At 34.6% G+C, this 21259-nt stretch overlaps 1 long non-coding RNA gene across 1 annotated transcript in view; it reads left to right on the top strand.

The window, feature by feature from the left end:
- Positions 1–21259, top strand: part of LOC137755914 (uncharacterized) — a 290479-nt gene that overhangs the window by 23488 nt on the left and 245732 nt on the right. Inside the window, exon 2 of the long non-coding RNA XR_011072126.1 lies at positions 12045–12154. This is a non-coding gene — a long non-coding RNA (uncharacterized lncRNA). The remainder of the gene's footprint in view (positions 1–12044; positions 12155–21259) is intronic.

Below are 21259 nucleotides of genomic sequence, written 5' to 3' on the forward strand. Positions count from 1 at the left end.
TGTTTGTTTGTAGTTAGCTCCAATTTGGACTTAATGTTTCTTAAACTAGAAGAGTTATGAATTCTTGGGGATTATATAGTTACTGTGCTGTTTTACAGAAGAGCAAATCTAGGAACAAATAGTGACGTAGTGTACTTTTTTCTTTTTAATGATATGTTATTACAAGATATTGAATACGGTTCCCTGTGCTGTACAGTAGGACCTTTCTGATTATCTATTTTATAAATAGTAGTTTGTATCTGCTAATCCCAAACTCCTAATTTATCCAAATACCTAATTTATTATGTTGAAATATGTTCCCTCTGTACTCACTTTGGTAAGAGTTTTTATCATGAATGAATGTTGAATTTTATCAGATGTTCTGCATCTGTTGAGATGATCATGTGATTTTTGTCCTTTCTTTTGTTGATGTGGTGTAGCAAATTGATTGATTTGCCTCTGTTTGAACCATTCTTCTGACCCCGGGATGAATCCAACTTGATCATCGTGTATGATCTTTTTTTATGTGCTGTCGGATTTGGTTTGCTAATATTTTGTTGAGAATTTTTGCATCTATATTCATCTATATTCATCAAAGTTATTGGCCTGTAATTTTCTCTTTTGGTATTGTCTTCGTCTGGTTTTGGTATCAGGGTGATGGTGGCTTCATAGAATGACTTTGGGAGTGTTCCCTCCTCTTCAATCTTTTGCAAGCGATGAGAATGATCAGTATAAGTTCCTCTTTGTATGTTTGGTAGAAATGCCCAGTGAAGCCATCTGGTCCTGTACTGTTTTTGCAGTGATTTTTTTTTTATTACACATTCTATTTCACTTCTAATGACTGGTCTATTCAAATTATCTACTTCTTCTTGATTCAGTTTTGGTGGGCTGCATGTATCTAGAAACTTGTCCATTTCTTCTAGGTTGTCCTATTTGTTGGCATAAAATTGTTCATACTGTTCTCTTACGGTTGTTTGGTATTTCTGCTGTATCCATTGTTATTTCTCTTCTTTCATTTCTTATTTTGTTTATTGTATCCTTTCTCTTTTCTTCTTAGTTAGCCTGGCCAGAGGTTTGTTGATGTTGTTTACCCTTTCAGAAAAACAGCTCTTGGTTTTTTTTGTTTTTGTTTTTGTTTTTGTTTTTTAAATTTATTTATTTATTTATGGCTGTGTTGGGTCTTCGTTTCTGTGCGAGGGCTTTCTCCAGTTGTGGCAAGCGGGGGGCCACTCTTCATCGCGGTGCGCGGGCCTCTCACCATCGCGGCCTCTGTTGTTGCGGAGCACAGGCTCCAGACGCGCAGGCTCAGTAGTTGTGGCTCACAGGCCCAGTTGCTCCGCGGCATGTGGGATCTTCCCAGACCAGGGCTCGAACCCGTGTCTCCTGCATTAGCAGGCAGATTCTCAACCACTGCGCCACCAGGGAAGCCCCAGCTCTTGGTTTTATACATTTGTTTATTGTTCTTTAATTTCTGTTTTATTTATTTCCTCTCTGATCTTTATTCTTTCCTTCCTTCTGCTGACTTTAGGTTTTGTTTGCTCTTCTTTTAATTCTTTAAGGTGGTAGATTAGGTGGTTTATATGAGAGTTTTCATGTTTTTTGAGGAAGGCCTGTACTGCAATAACTTTCCTCCTAGGACTGCTTTTGCTTCATCCCATAGATTTTGTATGGTTGTGTTTTCATTGTCATTTGTCTCAAGGTATTTTTAAATTTCCTCTTTGATTTCATTGTTGATCCATCAGTTTTTTAGTAGCGTGTAGTTTAGTCTCCATGCAATCATTTTTTCTCATTTCTCTTTCTGTGGTTGATTTCTAGATTCATGCCATTGTGGTCAGAAAAGATGCTTAAAATAATTTCTATCCTCTTAAATTTGTTAAGGCTTCTTTTGTGGCCTAGTAAGTGGTCTATCCTAGGAAATGTTCAATGTGCACTTGAAAGGAATGTATATTCTGTTTCTTTTTTTTTCTTTTCTTTTTAATGTAATATCCTGAAAATATCAATCAAGTCTAATTGCTCTGTTGTATCATTTAGGGTCTCTGTTGCCTTATTGATTTTCTGTCTGGAACATCTGTCCATTGATATTAGTGGTGTGTTAAAGTCTCCTGCTATTATTGTATTCCCATCAATTTCTCCCTTTATGTCTGTTAGTATTTGTTTTGTGTATTTAGGTGCTCCTATATTGGGTGCATACTTGCTAACAAGTGTAATATCCTCTTCTTGTATTGATCCTTTTATCATTATATAGTATCCTTCTTTATCTTTCTTTCTGGCCTTTCTTTTAAAGCCTATTTTGCCTGATATGAGTATTGCTACCCCACTTTCTGGTCATTTCCATTTGTATAAAATATCTTTTGCCGTCTTCTCACTTTCAATCTATGTGTGTCCTTCACCCTAAAGTATGTCTCTTGTAGGCAGCATACTGTAGACTCTTGTTTTATTATCCAATCTGCCACTCTGTGTCTTTTGATTGGAGCATTTAGTCCACTGACATTTAAGGTTATTATTGATAGATATGTATTTATTGCCATTTTAAACCTTGTTTTCCATTTGATTTTGTATTTCTTCTTTGTCCCTTTTTTCTTTTTCTTTTTTATTTTGTGGTTTTATGATTTTATTTTGTATTTTGCTTGAGTTTTCATGAATCTACTGTATGCTTTTGATTTGTGGTTACCCTCTTTTTCAAGTATGTTAACCCATTACTATATCTGATTACTTTATACTGGTAGTCATGTAGGCTCAAACACATTCCAAAAAAAAAAAAGAAAGTGTACATTTTCTTACACCCCTCTCCCACTTTTTGTTATTTTGATGTCCTCTTTTACATCTTCATGTCTGTCCTGACATAGTGTACTTTTGATATAGTTATGTCTCATTTATTTCTAACATTGCTTATAGAACTAGAAGACTGATTATTTAGTCACTATGTTATCCTGATACATAATTGAGGAAACCTGGTAACAGATGCATAGTGAAAGCTTTTGCAGTTGTGTTCTCTTTCCCCTAATCTTATTTATAAAGCTAGTAGAGTTGTTAGGCACTGTGGTTAGTAGCTGATATTTTTAAAGCATCGCTTCTGTTTCAATTATGTAGATATTAAAATATATTAGTCTAATCAAATACTTTGGTTTAAATTTAAAATTCAAGTTAAATTTTAACATCAAATAACTTAATCAGTAGTAATAAGCTAACAGATTAGTGTTAGTTTTTATAAAAGTATTCAATTTGTACATCACCACTTATATTTTAATGTCTCTAATAAAGCAAGAGAATTTTAAGAGTTTATTTAGTTAACACACACTGTTCCATTATTATGCAGAAGAGGCAGTGAATGAAAAGGGTGATGAAAGTGTGAACTTTTTAAGAATCAGTGATCAAACCTCATATCCTTATTCCCAGAGCTTGACTCTACTATTTATGTGGAGATACTATAAAATCATATCAATGCTTTTATCTCTGACCCCAAAATGTGTTAAATAAGGTTGACTGGTAGGCATATTTGCCTTTTGATGTGACATATTTTTGAAGGCCTGCAAAGATTCAAACAGGTTACAAACGAATTTTCTAAAAAAATTCCTCTGAAGTTTTGACAAAAGTGGGATATGTCTCAGTAGTTTTCTATTTTCTGTTATTCGTTACTTTCTGAGTCCAGTGGCCCATATGGCAGAAGAGCTCTAAGAAATTATTTAGCTCCGCTGAGATGTATAAGGGCAGAACCACATGCCCTTCATTATTTGTAGGTACAACATACATTTTCTTCCTTCTAATACTTCCTGGTTTAAACTTGAAATCACTGACTCTTCCTTTGAAGAAAAGCGTCCATCCTTGTTGTTAGGAAGAAAGCTGTACACTAACACTCTATTTTTTCTTCAGGTGAAGCTAGGCGAGGATGATGTCTCCTTTACTTCTTTCTAAGGCATGAAGGCACAGGCTCAACATTTTTTCTATCAATTCCTTGGCGGTTATGTTTGACGAAGTCGGAGGAAGAATTTACCTCCTCCCTCAGGCTTACAGGTTGTAAGATTCTCAGAGATTTCCACTGCATAGCTTTCAACAAATTCTTGTTTTGAGGAAAAAAAAAAATCAAAAGTAAGCCATGTAAAGTGTTAGCAACAAATCTGTCTCTATAAACGACATAATCTGTCCCAACAAGTTACAGTCTGTTATGTGCTAATGTTTAACCCGATTTTCATCTCTTAATACCACAATGGCTCAAAGTATTTGGTGAATTCGTATTTTTGATTATGTTATCCACCATTATTTGTGTTTAAGTGGGTGGCTTTCATATCATCTCATTCTACCATGTAGGATAGAATTATTTTCAAAAATGTGAAACTTAGCCAGGTTGTCTCTGGGAGTAAAATGAGAGATTCAGAAAGCGGAGGTCAGAGGGTATATGAATAGGGAAGAAAATGATTTTTCCTCCTATCTATGGTATCAAATGAATAGACCAGTATATTCTACATCCATTTCATCTTTCACCAGTTGGCTTTCATATCTCATAATTAAGCATATTTCTATCTTTAGTCTCCCTTTTTCAAAAAATTTGCCTTCTCTATTATGTATATGTAACTCATGTTTATGATTATTGACCTTCCTAGGTGGCAGTGGCCTGAAATTTAACTGGAATTTGGAGTGATAACCCCTAGTAATATTTGTGAACCTCAGCTCCACTGGTTAGGAATATGGGTTTCAGAATATAGATGTGAATGCAATGGTCTCCATGTTCTTACCCAGATTGCCCTATTTCTCTCATTTCCCCTCTCAACCCCTAACTTTTTCCTTTGGTTTTTATTAATATAATCATCACATAGTGTGTTGGGCTTGAGATTGAGTTTATTTACTCTAGAAGGAAGGGAAAGCACAGGGAAAACATACAGGTATCATTAGTCATTCTGATAATTTATGAGCTTCCATAGTCCTGCAGGCACAGAGTCTTGTAAACATCATAGTTTACCTTTCTTGCACACAACTGTAATTTATTTCTCGTATAGCCCAAAAGTCAATTGTAATTTACAATCACTAATCTACTCAACATCCTGGAATCACTATTCTACCCTCTTAGACACCAAATTTTCTATATATTTATATTCTAACAATTTCCCATGTAACTAAAATTGTGTTTTTTTCATTCTTTAAGCTTACCTTTGAATTCAACATGTTTAGCATACAGTGCTCGGTGCTGGAGTAACATTTTACAAAAAGCACATTCATTTCATTTTATGTATTCAACAAATTTATGTTTAAGAGGGGAAATATTTTTGAAATACTTCCCTAGGTATCTTTTCCCCAATAGTCCACATACTTTTTTTTCCTTCACATTTGTAACCTCGTTGTGGCTGAAGCAAAGATTTATCACCCCGGGAAGGGAAATGTGGGTACTGCCAAGAATGGTGATTTGCAATCCTAGATGCCCTTTAGAACCAACCACCTGGGAAGCGTTTAAAAATTGCCAGTGCCTGGGATCCAATCCAGACTAATTAAATCAGAATTTGGGGGGAATGGGTCCTGAAATGATTATAAAGGTACTCCAGGCATAATACTTTTCTGTTATGCAGCCAGAGTTGAGAATGATGGATCTAGTAAGAAATGGATGACTTGTCAACTTAATGAGATTTCTATTTCTTAAAATCCGGAATATCTTAATCCAAACTTTTGAAATTCAGGGGAAATTATCTACTTACCTATAGTTGGAAGAGATGGAAGTTAGTTTTATTATTGATGATATGCTTTTATACTTTAATCTACTAAATACTTAATGAGCACCTACTATATATATGCAAGGAAAGTGTGGTTAAAAACCACTCCTGGGAACTGTTGGTTTGTTTGTTTACTTTGGGTCATAAATGAGTCCAGGATGGGTGTATGAGTCTCTTTCACAGTGGAAAAGAGATGGTAGTAGAGTGAAACTAGTATCTTAGTAGGATTTAATAAAGGGGCTGTTTATCATGATGTGGGCAAAGTTCAGGGAAATCAACAAGGAAAGGGGCAGGATCCTAGAGCTGGCTAGTAACGGTGAGAGCCGTCAGCATTCCTAAGCCTGAAGGTGCCAGTCAGCCTAGCTGTATTGGGAAGCCTTCCTGACAGAAGCAGTGAACCTCTCGACGGTGATGCAGCCAGTCCCCCAAGGACCTTGGGTAATTCTAAGTTAATTCTAGTTGAGTTCCTGCCTCATACAGCCCAAATAAACCCAATAAAGACAAGCAACTTACTGTGGAATAACAGTGCTAAGTAAGAATTTGGCTTTGACTTTAACTAACCATATAGCATCTTAATGTTATTTTGGAATTTCTGTTTTCAGTTTCCTATAGAGATGTGATTTGGGCACTGTTGAGGGAAAGATGCAAAAAAGTGCAAAACCAAACCAAAACACACATAATGTCTGTGCCCTTATGGTTATTGTAGACTGAAGCCCTGGAGTCTTAGGATGAAAATGCGTCCCCAAGGTATATTTTGATTGACTTTCAAATGGTCTCCACGGCCCTGGGGGAAGGATCTGAATGTTTTTTGACAGAGTATTGTGCACTTCCCGCTTAGTTATTATTCTGTCTACTACCTCTATCCTACAGACCATCCAATTCAGTGATTTTCTGCATGAACTCTCTGGGGCTTCAGTTATTTGATGTTATATGATCTATGATCTCTTAGATGATGAAAAATTCAAATAGGAAATAAGTTCATGGGAAAGTCCGACTATTAGGAGAATCTCAAAGGAAAGTACATGGTACTATGAAGATGATACCAGATGTGTTAGAGAAAATTTCTCATAGCAAGAGATTTTGTAAGTTTGTATTTGAAAATGTGTATGAGATTTCCTAGGTGGATTGGGGGTTTGAAGTAGAGCAGTAGAAACAGAGCAAACGTGAAAATTCTTCTAATGCAGATTTTCTTAAAGTGTGACCTGTGGACCCCTAAAGGGTCCCTGAGATCCTTCCGGTCCGTCTGTGAGATCAAAACTGTGATGTTTCACTGTGTTGAGATTTGCACTGATCATGCAAAAAACAATGGTGGGAAATACTACTGGACCTCAGCACAAATCAAGACAGGGCATCAAGGTTTTAATTTCTTACCATCACTCACTTGCAGAATGTAAACATGCCTGTGTCACATAAGAATGTCCTTGGTAAAGAATTAAAGATTTAAAATTTTATTATATAGTGATGCTTCAGTACCTATCTTTTTGGTATTCTGTTGGACAGTTGAAACCACTGATAAAGCACTTCTCTTGTAAGTTCCTGTGTTGACAAACAGCATTTACATGATCTTTTCTGTTGAGAGTGGAACTAGCTACATTTTTTTAATGGGAAACCATTTCTGCTTACAAATAATGGTGTGGTGAAAGTAAGTCAGAATTGGTTGCTGAGGGACAATTCACAGAGGGCCTTTTAGGCGTTAAAGATGATGCTCTTTCACATAGGAACAAACAGAAGCCATTTAAGGAAGTGAACATATGTGGAGATAATTACAAAAATTAATTGACCAATTTCTCTTTAAATGAATTATTTCAAGTTTAAAATAAAATTAGGCCTCAAAAACACCCCTGCAAACTACCATGTTTCTGTATCAAATTTACTTTCCCACTCCATCAGCTAAAATTTACTATATTATTTTATGTTCTATTTCTCATGTGTTTCCCATATGCCTTTCTCTATTCAAAGTTTAAGTTGGTAATCTCACTTGCTCCTCACTCAGTGAAAAAGAATTTACCAGATGGCAAGTCCTTCATCATATTAAGAATATAATATCCAGTCTTTAGAAACTGTCTCTATAATTCTTTACAGATGAGGAAACTACAGGCCTAATTGCCTACATTTTTTAGTTACAGATTTAAAAGCTAGATCTACTGTCTGCCAGCCTGGCAAGATTTGTGCCTAATATATTTATAAAATACTATTTATTTATTCTGATAATATGTTAACCTATAAGTAGCAATATTTAGGGCAAAGCATTGGAAACTAGGAAGACATATATTATCACTATCTTTTCACAATCAATCCTGAAGCTAAAGTGTTTTTCTCTCTTGGAACAATTTTACCTTCGATGTGGTCCCTAGCCTAGCGCTTTTAGAGCTCTTAGAGACAGGTGATACCAGACCAGGCCACTTACCAAAAACAAAACAACAACAACAACAAAAAAAACGGAGGCTCCCGTAATAGAGACTTTTTCCACATCAAAATTTTAGAAGGTCAATTATTATTATTTTTTAGGCAATTTCAGTCAACAACTAGAGGAAACAATCTTCAGTTCTTCAGGCAAGTCTATATAAAATTCTTCATTTTTGTCGTCAATCATTATTGTTGACCATTATCCCTAACTTCCTGTTGAAATTTCTTAAAGGTTTTATTTTCCTCATCTAATAATTTTCCTTTAATAAAGTGAATTAGCTGACCCTGAAAATATTCCTCTAACATGCGACTTGTAGAAGCTATGTACAGTCTTCAAATAAATGCCCATTTTTATCATTTATCTTTGTCTAGATAAATGATAAAATCACAAATGGATGGATATAGCATTTATCACAGAGGGGCTAAGAGGAACATTTATAGGGAACTTAGAGCTCAGACTTTGGATTAAACATCTCCATTACCCTGTACTTCCATTCAGAAGGATAAAAACGATGGAAAAGTAGCTCTTTATCTTGCAACTTTCCCCTTGAAACATAAATGATCACACTGTGTGTGGCATGAATTCATAATTTTACACATCCTAATACCATAGCTAGAGTAATGCATATATGCTGTATTATATACTTTTTTGTGTTAAAGTTGTTTATTTGGTATATATAAACATTTAAAATACCTAGCCTTTGGTGTTGCCCTTTTTTCAGTTCTTTGTTTTCTAATACACTTGAAGCCCCTATACACAGAGGTAACTCCAAATCTCTAAATGTCTGAGAATTCCAGGTTGATAAAAACAAGGAAAAATTTTCCTCCCATTTATACCATTACGTATCTGTCAGACCAATGAGAAATAAATGTATTTAGGGAAGTTATAGCAGCATAAAATCAGTAAGTAAATTTTGGGTTTAAAATGTAGTTTAATGTATTGTTATTAATTGTTTAGTTTATTTTACATAATGCAATGTTATTTATTCAAGAGTAATTGATAGATGAAAACTATATATCAAGCTAAAATTCACCTCAGTAATAGATTTCCACTTTTGGAGAGAAAAGTAAAGGAAAAATAAAAGATAATATGCATTAAGCAGATTCTGAAAAGGAAAAGATGTGGTGGGAAGTAAAGGAAAGCTCAGTTAGAGTAAAAACGTTAAACCTTAAGCTGAGTTGATAAAATACTAACTAAACAACCAGCCACACCTACTGGCATTTTAAAGTAGCATTCCCAGTGAGGAGTGCAATTGTGTGTGTGTGTATGTGTGTGTGTACCCGTTTCAATGTTGAATAGATTGGAACAGATTTAAAGTTATAGCCACAGTAGTTGCTTAACTGCAAAGAAATCTAAGTACAAAGCCATTGTTTTCCAGTTAAAATGATTGTTATTTCATAAGTACAGACTAACTCTTCCCAAATTTTTATTCTCCCGTATGTTCTGTTTATCAGAACTATTTCCTTTTCTTTTTTTAATAGAAAATTCTTTTGTTTCCAGAAATAGTAAGTTGCAAAAATGGGCATCTGTTTTACTTCCTTCTTATGTATAGCCTTTACAGTGTGACTTTGCAGTTACTCCCATTGAGACATGAAATCTAGTTCTCTTCCCCTTGAATTTGGTGTGTTGTTGCGATTTTCTTTGTCTAATAGACTGTAGCAGGAATAATGGTGTTCTAGTTCACAGCCTTGTTTGCTTCTACTCTGCATTTTTGGATTACTGGCTCCCATGTGGGATGCCTGGGCTAGCCTGCTGTAGAATGAGAGATTATGTAGACCAGAACCATGTCATTTCAGATGATGCAGCCAAAGCTCCAGACGTTTAAGAGAAATGAATCCAGATCAGTAAAGCTAACACACAGCTTAGATGCATCTGACAACAGATGAATGAGAGAATCCAGCTTCAACCAGAAAAACCACTAAGCTGAACCCAGCTGAAATTGGCAATCCACAGAACCATAAACTAAATAAATCCTTAGCCACTAAATATGGAGATGCTGCATTACGCAGTAATGACTAACTTACACCAAAACCCATATTGAAGTGTGTTGACTCAAATGCAAGCATGTCCTGCTGTAAAACAATTTTTAATTAGTAAAACTGGTTATCTTTTCATTTCACTTCAAGGCAGGTAGATAAAGTATATACAATTGGAAAATACACAAATTATCTGACTTCTATTATTATTATCTTTAGAACTTTTATTTTTACATGATGTTTAAATTTACAAAAATAGTCTTACTATATGGTTAAGCAGGAAATTATTCTATTACTTTAGATATAAACCATTGTTTATTTTATACAAATTATTAAGTGAACAAAATATTATTTCATGTGAATATTGAAGTTTGTATATATTTTGCATAATTATCATAAAACTGTTCCATTAGTCATATATTGTAACCTTTGCTTAGCTGCAAATGGAAATTACGAATAAATGGTATAGATTTAGTAAATCTACATTGAAAACTCAGCTGTTGTAAATTGACATATAAATTGTACAGTTATTAAATAATTAAGTTCTATAATACTGAATTGTCTGCTCTAAGAATGAAATACAGTAAAATATAGTTAAATACAATATCATTTTAGGTATTAACTATTACTCCATTAATATGTGCTACCTTGGAAAAACTAAAATCTGACAAAATAAACTTCCACAACTGAATGAAGTGGCTCTTGTTCTGAAAACTTGCATTTTCTCTCAGAACTTATTTCATTTCCATGGCTCTTGTGTAGAACTCATATCCTATGTCACATAAAAATATTACATTTTAAATTTTTACTGAGAAATCCTTACTGTAGTGTATAGACACATAAGGATTGGGTAGCATGCATACTTATGTAAATGTACAGAGAGATGTTCTATGCAATTTTTAAAAAGAATGTGATGTATGATACTTACATTCTGTTTAAAATTGCATAGAAACACTGAACTTTATACAGTTCCTATAAAAATAATTTAATTTTGCATTATGTTCATAAATCATCTCTGGTGTTGAGTATATATATAAGAAACGTAATGGATTCAAATAACGTAGAGATATGTATGTTTCAACTTACGATGAAAATACCGGATCGTAGATCCTCTTAGGGTAGAGAGATTTCATGGTATATACTCTTTGTGTTAACTCCTGGTTTATAAAACGTTTCCTGGTTTATAATGTTCATTTCAGTTTGTGAAATATTTAATGTCACAAGATGGCACTTGATTTAGCGTGAAAGAGAATCTATAGCATGGACTTGAAATCCATGGATCCTTCCGTTTCAGTCCATACTTTTAAACCGTTGTGTCAGTTTTAACAATCAACATTAATTCACTTTGCTATGAGACATGTAATTTATAATTTACCTTGTTTTATGAACAACATAGTAACTTTTAAATTTCTATGTGTAATTTTTTGAAAATTGTTATTTTTATTGTATTATACAAATAAATAAAGATATAAAGGTGAGTGCTAGGGAGATAACAATGGAGAAATATCACAAAGATTTATTTTAATCTGAATGAAACCAGAAAATTGTTATCAGTAAACATCATTGATAAGAGCTTTTAATTTATTGAGAACAATGACTACTATATTTCCCATTTTGGTTATATGGCATATATTTGTGGATTTCCTTCTGTTTTGGCTGAATAATATTCATATGTATATTCTGTGAATGTATATGTCACAACTTCTTTATCCATTCATATCTACAAATGTTACATCCTCTTGTTGGATTGACCCATTTATCATTATATAATTATATATATATATTATATAATGAGTTTATTACAGTCTTTGTAATAAAGATGCTGACATTCTTAATGATTGCAATAATTAAAATTAATTAGGTTTAATTAATACAAAATAATTAACAGACTTCACTTGGAAAGAACATTGTCTGATGTATCAAAAACATTTTTTCTAGTTCCAGAATTTATTATTCCAAATTATTTTAATGTCACCTATATTCCAGGCACATATTTGTTGATCCCCAATCTTGGGAATCCTTCAGGTGAAATTCAAAACTGGCTCTACAGACAGGGAAGGGAGAGACCAAAGGAAGAGGCTAACCATTTCAGATTGGTAAGTGGCAGTTTTGGTAAGCAAAGGAACTTTTATATGAGGCTTGTCTTGGGCAAAAGGTGTAGATCTCTGCAGCTGCTTGCCAGAATTTTAAAGTTTATACAGAGAACTAATGGGGGTTCAGTCACTTATTCAGTCCAGATTGTCTCAATAGCACATTACTCTCTCAAGTCTGTGTCCCTGAAATGGCTGCCAATATGGGAATAGTAGGCAGAATGTACGGTCCAAGGACAGAGAGAGGGTAACAAGCTTCCAGTTGTCTGGTCCACCTTGTGGGTCAACTGGTGGTCAAGTCCTTCTGACGACCTCATCCAACAACATTAGGAAGAAAAAATGTATATATATATATATATAGAGAGAGAGAGAGAGAGAGAGAGAGAGAGAGAAAGATAGAGAGGGGCAGAGAGACTATTTAAAATTTAAATTATAAAATTTAGTCACTTTGAAATAGTAGAACATTAAATACATATGCTTTTTTTCTTTAAAGCATTTTTTTCTAAGGATTAGATTTAAATTGATAGCTGTAAGATACCCTAGTAATTATCTAGTTAAACTATGTAATTTCACAGAAAAATTAAGGTAATCTACTGGGACAATAAAATCATTATCTGAGATTCTATGTTGAGACTCTGGATACAGGTACAAATGTTTGTTTTAGGAAAATTTTGCTCGTTGATTATTTTATTTATATTTTCTTAATTAACCGCAAGAATGTTTTCACATTTAAGTTTTAATGTTATGTTTAATCGTGTATGCTTTGCTAATTTTTAACCTTTAGATGCAAGTATAATTAATACATGTGTAACCTCATGATTAAAACATTGAATATGAAACAAAGCATGTGTTCTATGAAACCAAAAGTCACTCCTCTACGTCTATCATCTACAAAGCGATCATGCAAAGTTAAACATTTCAAAGGATTTCAGGCAAGTGAGGGGAACAATGTTAGTAGGTAAGGTAACAACAAAGAAGCAAAGTCAATGAATATGATTTATTATGCTGTTGATACAATGCTAAAAATAAATAAGTCACTAACATATAGACGGTTTTAAGTAAACAAGCTGACTTAAGTAACTTTAGAAAACAGTGTTTTGACTAGAAACCCTAAGGCTAATGATTAAAAAATTATAATAAAAACAAAAGCTGTATTAAGTTCTTCTGCCCATTTTTTAATTGAGTAGTTTGTTTTTCTGATGTTGAGTTGAATGAGCTGTTTATATATGTTGGATATTAACTCCTTATTGGTCATATACTTTCCCCTATTCAGTAGGTTGTCTTTTCATTTTGTCGATGGCTTGCTTTTCTGTGCAAAAGCTTTTAAGTTTAATTAGGTCCTATTTGTTTATTTTTGCTTTTATTTCCTTTGCTTTAGGAGGCAGTTCAAAAAAAAAATATTGCTACGATTTATGTCAAAGGGTGTTCTGCCTGTGTTTTCCTCAAGGAATTTTATAGTATCCAGTCTTATGTTTAGGTTTTAATCCATTTTGAGTTTATTTTTGTATATGGTATTAGATGGTCTAATTTTATTCTTTTCTATGTAGCTGTCCAGTATTCCCAGCACCACTTATTGAAGTGACTGTCTTTTCTCTGTTGGATATTCTTGTCTCCTTTGTCATAGACTAATTGACCATAGGTGTGTAGGTTTATTTCTGGGCTCTCTATTCTGTTTTGTTTATCCACGTGTCTGTTTTTGTGCCATTACCATACTGTTTTGATTACTGTAGCTTTCTAATATAGTGTGAAGTCAGGGAACATGATTTCTCCAGCTCTGTTCTTCTTTGTCAAGATTGTTTTGGCTATTTGGGGTCTTTTGTGTTTCCATACAAATTTTTTAATTATTTGTTCTAGTTCTGTGAAAAATGCCATTGGTATTGGTATTTTGATAGGGATTGCATTGAATCTGTAGACTGCCTTGAGTAGGATGCTTATTTTAACAGTATTTTTCCAAAGAGGAAATGCAGAGGCCAACAGGCACATGAAAAGATGCTCAACATCACTAATCATCAGGGAAATGCAAATCAAAACCACAACATCACCTCACACCTGTCAGAATGGCTATCATCAAAAAGAACACAAAAAATGTTGGTGAGGGTGTGGAGAAAAGGGAACCCTCATACACTGTTGGTGGGAATGTAAATTGGTACAGCCACTGTGGAGAACAGTATGGAGGTTTCTCAAAAAACTTAAATTAGAACTACCATATGACAGCATGCCCACTCCTGGGTATATATCCAAAAAAACAAAAACACTAATTTGAAAAGATACATGCATCCCAGTGTTCACAGCAACATTATTTACAGTTGCCACGATATGGAAGTAACCTAAGTGTCCATCAGCAGATGAATGGATAAAGACGGTGTGGTATATATATACAATGGAATATTACTCAGCCATAAAAAAGAATGAAATTTTGCCATTTGCAGCAACATGAATGGACTTGGAGGGCATTATAAGTCAGACAAAGACAAATACTGTGTGATAACACTTACATGTGGAATCTTAAAAATACAACAAATTAGTGAGTATAACAGAAAAGAAGCAGACTCACAGATATCAGAGAACAAACAAGTGGTTACCAGTGGGGAGATGGGGACAGATAGGGTTAGAAAGCTTCTTTACAGAATAATCCCAAATGATATATTGATATGGGTTTTTTTCCTTTTCTGAGATGGAGCTTATTCATCCCTCCCCCAAAATGGGCTGGAATTAGTGATTGCTTCCAAATAATAGAATATGGAAATGAGAAAATAGTAACTTTACAATAGAGAAATTCAGCAAACACCACCCTAACCAACCTTAACTAAGTGATCAAGGTTAACTTCATCAGCAGTAGGGCATTTTGGTATCAACCTTTTGATACCTGACACAGTGTGGAGGAGAGCACCTCACCTCCATCTGTTTGTCCTCAAAATCCATAACCCAGTGCAACAGTGGGACGAAGAAAATAGCCACACCCCAATTGGGGGACTTTGTACAACTCTTCAAAACTGTCAAAGTCATGGAAAAACAAACAAAAAACAAGGAGAGTCTGAAAAACTGTCACAGAATAGTAGAGACTTAGGACACGTGATAACTAAATGCAAATTGACCACCTGTGATTGGATTCTGGAACAGAAAAAAAGGCATTAATAGAAAAACTAGTGAGATTCATATAAAACCTCAAGTTTAGTTAATACTAATGCACTAACATTAATTTTTAGTTTTGACAAATGTGCCATGGTATGTAAGATGTTAGCGTTAGGGGAAAATGAGTAAAATATACGTTGGAGCACTCTGTACTATCTTTAAATCCTTTCTGTAAAGATAAAATTACCCCCAAATTAACATTGATCTTACTTATTAAAAAAAAAAATAAGAGAGAGAGAAAACATTAGGAACAGAGCATCAAGGATTCAAAACTTGAGGAAATGAAAATTTTCATGATTGCACGGGAAGGAACTTCATCTCTCCAACATGCCGGCAGATATAGCGGGAGGAAAATGAAATGAATGCTATAGGAAGTAAGTTAGGATTAACATCTTAAGTCTCATGACAGTTTAAGAAGCATTACTCTAGCAGCTACGTTTTATGTGAATTAAATTTTCTTTTTATAGCCTCCCCCCACCACATAATTTATTTGAAGCTTGCCTTATTTTCAGGTGGGAATATAAGTGAATTAAAATCATCCTTAATTATACAGTGTCTGATACAAAATTTGTGGCTTCCCTGAGTTGGGATAACAGGGTTTCATTCAGATAACCTATGTGTGGAAACGAGGTTGCTGTGTTAAATGGAGTTGTCCTTTCACGTCTATTCTCTACACTTCCCACACGAGGAGCTTGGTAATGGACTGTTTTGAACAGACTCTTATCACTTTTTCTGTTTGACTTCAGTTAGGAAATAAGAGGGCAGGAGGAGGGTAGAATTGTAATTGATAATAGCTGTATACGCCACAGAAGGCTCCTGTTGGGGGGTTTCTCCTGCAGGTTCAGCTTTCTATAGCTTCTAGCAAAGGGTCCCTGCTTTGGGCTGAATTGTGTCTCCCCAAAATTCATGTCAAGGTCGTAAACCCCAGTACTTCAGAATGTGACTGTATTTGGAGTTAGGTCTTTAAAGCAGGTAATTAAGATTAAATGAAGTCATTAGAGTGGGCCCTAATCCAGTATGATTGGTGTCTTTATAAGAAGAGGAGATTAGAAAACACTCATGCACAGGCAAAGGACCATCAATAAGCCGAGGAGAAAAGCCACAAATCAAATTAACCCTGCTGACCCCCTGATCTCAGACTTCTGTGCTCCAGAATCATTAGAAAATAAATGTCTGTTGTTTCAGCCACCCACTCTGATCATTGGTGATGGCAGCCCTTGCAAATGAATACACTCCCACACCTGTCTCTCTTAGCACAGCGTCCTCTTACTACTGTTGCTAGTTCTGAGATGCTTCACCATCTCTTGTTGGTTTCCCTTATCCCTGAAAAATTTTGTCAGTTATTTTTAATCAGTCACCGAGATTTTAGTATATTATGTTATCTGCCAGGACCCTGTTGGATGTCTTACTCATCACAAAGTAAACAAAGTGAACAATCCTTTTCTCTAGATATTCTAAATAAAATACATGTCAGTTTTCTGGATTATGAATCACAAACTGGATTTCAAACAAGTGTTCTCAATGAGACATAGCTGGAGTTTGGGGGTAAGTATTCCACTAATGATCATTCTCATGTAGCTTAGCATCTTTGAGTTTTTATTAATACGATTAATTTATACGTATACCAAAGTATATGTTTAAGTAGCCGGCCTCTTTAAATTATGAGACTCTTAAAAGGGTAAGTCAACATTTCTTTGCCAAATGTGTCACCTTCATTTTGAAACTCATTTAGAATCACCATTTCTGGTCACACGTAAGATAATTAATCCTATTGCTTTGCATTACATCTTGCTTTTGAGAAAATTGGTATAATTCATTTGGATTACTCTTTCTATCTAAAAAATAAATCCTGTCTTCCAGTGATGATGAAGATTTGTCATCACAAGGTACTAAAGATCTTCCAGGAATGTTTAAATGTAAATTTATTATTATTTTTTAAAATAAATTAGTTAATTTATTTACTTATTTTTCTCTGCGTTGGGTCTTCGCTGCTGCACGCGGGCTTTCTCTAGTTGTGGCGAGCGGGGACTGCTCTTTGTTGCGGTGCGCGGGCTTCTCATTGCGGTGGCTTCTCTTGTTGTGGAGCATGGGCTCTAGGTGCATGGGCTTCAATAGTTGTGGCTCGTGGGCTCAGTAGTTGTGGCTCGCGGGCTCTAGAGCGCAGGCTCAGTAGTTGTGGCACACGGGCTTAATTGCTCCGCGGCATGTGGGATCTTCCCGGACCAGGGCTCGAACCCGTGTCCCCTGCATTGGCAGGCGGATTCTTAACCACTGCACCACCAGGGAAGTCCCAAATGTAAATTTAAAAGAAGTGTGTCAAAACTGGCTACATTAATAAAAGTGATTTTGGATTAAGTATATTGTACAGCTTGGTGACTATTCCAAAGTACTACTTATTGAAATAAGTATGTTAAAAGTTAATTTCTGCTTGTGTTTGTTTGTTTGTTTTTAGTATCTTCAAAATATATTATTCTCTGTGATATATTTACTTTAAGGAAACATGGATTATTAAGTACTGATAAAGTCTGAGCAGGAAAAAAAAAATCTTTATACTAAAGAAAAGAGAGAAAAAAACATAATTAATCTTAAATAAATTTCAAATTTTGAGGCTCATAGTATTGGCTTTTTTAGGCAATGCATTTCTTATTTATTTACATATACCATTTCTTATATTCAAGATATTAGAAAATTTCAAAGAAATCACTACTTTCTTTTTTACTTGGCTCTTGCTAAACATTATGGTTGTATGGACAAGGCTTTGTAAAATGAAATGATTTATTTTTCCCATGACTCCAAATTTAGGTGAGACTATAAACGCCTTGGATGGTGCATAAATGTTCACTAGGCATTGCTGCTTAAAATTTTTAGAAAGATAAAAATTATTTACAGTCTTTTATGAAAGCATTGTCCATCAGGTTGCATTTAGAATGGTACAGAAAATTCATGAGAGTAACAATTCATGTGTCTGTCAGTCAGACTAAAATGGATACATTAGATTTCATAGAGAATCAAAACGAAACAGTTGCCCTGCTGATTGTAGGACAAATCAGTGAAGCCTCTTGCAACATCTGCTGGAAGTTGTTAAGTGTTTGCTGATATGGAGCCTGCCTTCTATTCCTTGCCACCACTCAGAGAAGTCCTGACCAGTTTAAAAATCAGTGTTCACAGATGCACGTAAATCACCAGAGATTAGTGTTATATTTTCAAAAAGCTGCCTTTTCCTCTTGTACCCCTGAGAGTTTAGCAAATAATTTAATATTCATTTTCAGATTCAGAAGTTGATTAAATTATTCTGAAGATCTTAAGATAATCAACCAGAATTTTTCACCCAACTTAATATGTAAAGGTAATAGTGATATTTACATTTTCTTAGCAATCAGTGGTTTTCTTGATGCCTCGCTTTACATTGTAAAATTGAAACACTACTGGAATATAAGGAGAAAAGAGTGAGACGCAGGGTGTCATCTTTATTGAAGATTCCCATGTGGTTGGCTTTGGCAAAAGGGTTAAGAATGACCAGTAGGATTTCAGCCCTTCTAACTTCACTTTCTATCCTCTCTGGTCTTTAAATTTAGCTCTATTTCATTTCTATAGTCGTGCTTATTCCATCAGCTAGCAGAAACAGACATTTTTAAGAAGGTTATAAAAGTTCTCTTTTAGATTTACATGTCCTAATAAACATATGTTAACAATAATATCTACCTTAGAATGTAGGACTAATTTAGTCATCTATAAAATATACTGAGAACAGTGTCGAGACATATTAAGAAATACATAAATATTTTCTATCATCATCATTACCCTCATTATGAGAAGAGTTATTTGATTCACAAAAGTGTATTATAGACATCTACTTTGCTTCAGGAATTTAAAAAAAGACTCTGAAAAATATTCAAAATAATGCAATAGCTTATTACCCAGTAGTATAACCTAAAATGTGATTTCCTGAGTGTTCTGAGCCCTTGAGGTTTGACTCTTTTCCTCAGTGGAATCATCAGAGGATGCCCTTAAAAATTCTCTAGATTACAGCTACCTTTTCCTTTGGACCTAAATTATCAGTATCCCTATTAATGATAGTTAAGATTAATCCCCTTACTCATCAAGGTAACTCTTGCTGTTGCCTGCTAGTTCAGTAAAAACCTTATCTTCCTATTGAAGCAATCAATATGTGTGCACCGGTGAAATATTTCTCACTAGGAAAGCAAAAATTCTAGGCCAGATAATCCCAGTAGGCCAGGTAAGGGAGAGAAGGAAAAGCAGAGTTTTATGTTTTTGTTTTTTCAGTTGAATCATCACATGTAATAGTGAAAGATATGACTGCTTTTTCCATCTATTTTTGTTCTTTTCTTTTTGTTTTTGTTTTTATTTTTTAAAACTCTACATTCTGACTAAAGGAGAGGAAACTCCATCATGCATTGTTAGTATATCTCTAGAGCTACTCAACTAACCTCTACATATATGATCAGCTGACAGGCTTCATTACTAAATTTTCAATATGTCACTTCATTTTGCAAGGACAGTTGTTCTAACGTGAGGGGCAGTATGATAAGTCCAATGAAGGAGGTGGGTTTTGTAAAAATGTATTTATCATATAAATAAAAACACTTTTGAAGAGTCTAGGAGAGAAATGAGGATAATATTAATAGGTTTTCCACAAAAATTGGTCTAATCCAGGACCGTTTCAGACAATCCTGGATTTAGAGTCTTCCCACCAATGAATGCCATGGACCTCAACCTATCATATTAAATATATGTTTGTACATTGAATTATTTGCATAAAATCATTGCCATTACTAGGTTTCTCATGATGTGATATAAGGCATTAAGTAAGTCCAAGTATGCTTGGACTAACAGTAAGTAGAAGAAAGAAATCCATATCCCAAATAACCATCTTTTCAAGAGTACACCTTGCTTCTAAAAATGTAATCAACCTTCCATGATGTGTCTGCTTTGCTGTGAGGCAGCACAGCAGTGTGGAGATCTAGCCATCCTTTCAGCTTTATTTCCGTTCAGTGGAAAATGGTCAGATCAGCACAACAAGTGTGTTTTTTGTGGCTTAAAGATTACTTTAAAGAGCCATGTCTCTTCATTCATTTTGGAAACAGTTCTTTTACATGCCCTAGAACACTAGATCAACAGAAATTTTACTGAAATGACAGTTACCTAATTTTATGGAATTAACCTCCTACTTTATGCCCCAAATAATTCTTAACAGTATATATTATACCTGATATCCTGTGTTCTCTAAGTACTATCAGTAGGGAGATGTAAGGAATTTATGCTGTAATGTCCCGTGTGGTGTTGGACATTTAAGGCCCTTTTATTCTCATTTGTGTCTTAGAGCCAAAGGGTGACTAACACCCAATGTGATAGAATGAACATATACTGTTATCTCTGCCTTCATCGGCTTCTGGTATTCTCTAATTATTGGAGTGAGAGGGGAAAAACCCCACATTTGACAGTTTAGGTGGTATTTATCAAATCGTAGGGCTCTATTGATTTGCTCAAGTGAGGAGTACACGTCAGGTAAAATCTCCGAATTTGAAATTTCCAATTAATGAAACATGTTAAACCACTATCTTTCTCCCAAAACCATGTGACTTCTTTTGAGAACAATCAGGAGATCTTATTTTATGTCTTGTGGTGACACTAATCTCTATGATTCCCCAAGTGAAATAGTATTGCCTTTGGTTTATTTAGTATTTTGGGAGAAAGATGTTTCAATTTGGTCCCTCATGCTCAAATGATCATATAAGGATTAGAGCAAATATGAGAATTCTGCCAAATGCTATTACAAATATATGTTTAAAAACCGGAAAAATAGTTTTAGGTAGGATTAAAGGACTCACTGAGAGAAATATTTATCACTTGACAAAGAAAGCTCCACTCTCAGCAGTGGACCCCAGAGGTGTTCAGTTTGCCCAGAATTCCTGAAGAGCTCAGAGCCAGTTTTGAATATTTTCTGTAATGTTATTTTCA

This window comes from Eschrichtius robustus, chromosome 21 (genome assembly GCF_028021215.1).
Source record: "Eschrichtius robustus isolate mEscRob2 chromosome 21, mEscRob2.pri, whole genome shotgun sequence".
NCBI lineage: Eukaryota > Metazoa > Chordata > Mammalia > Artiodactyla > Eschrichtiidae > Eschrichtius > Eschrichtius robustus.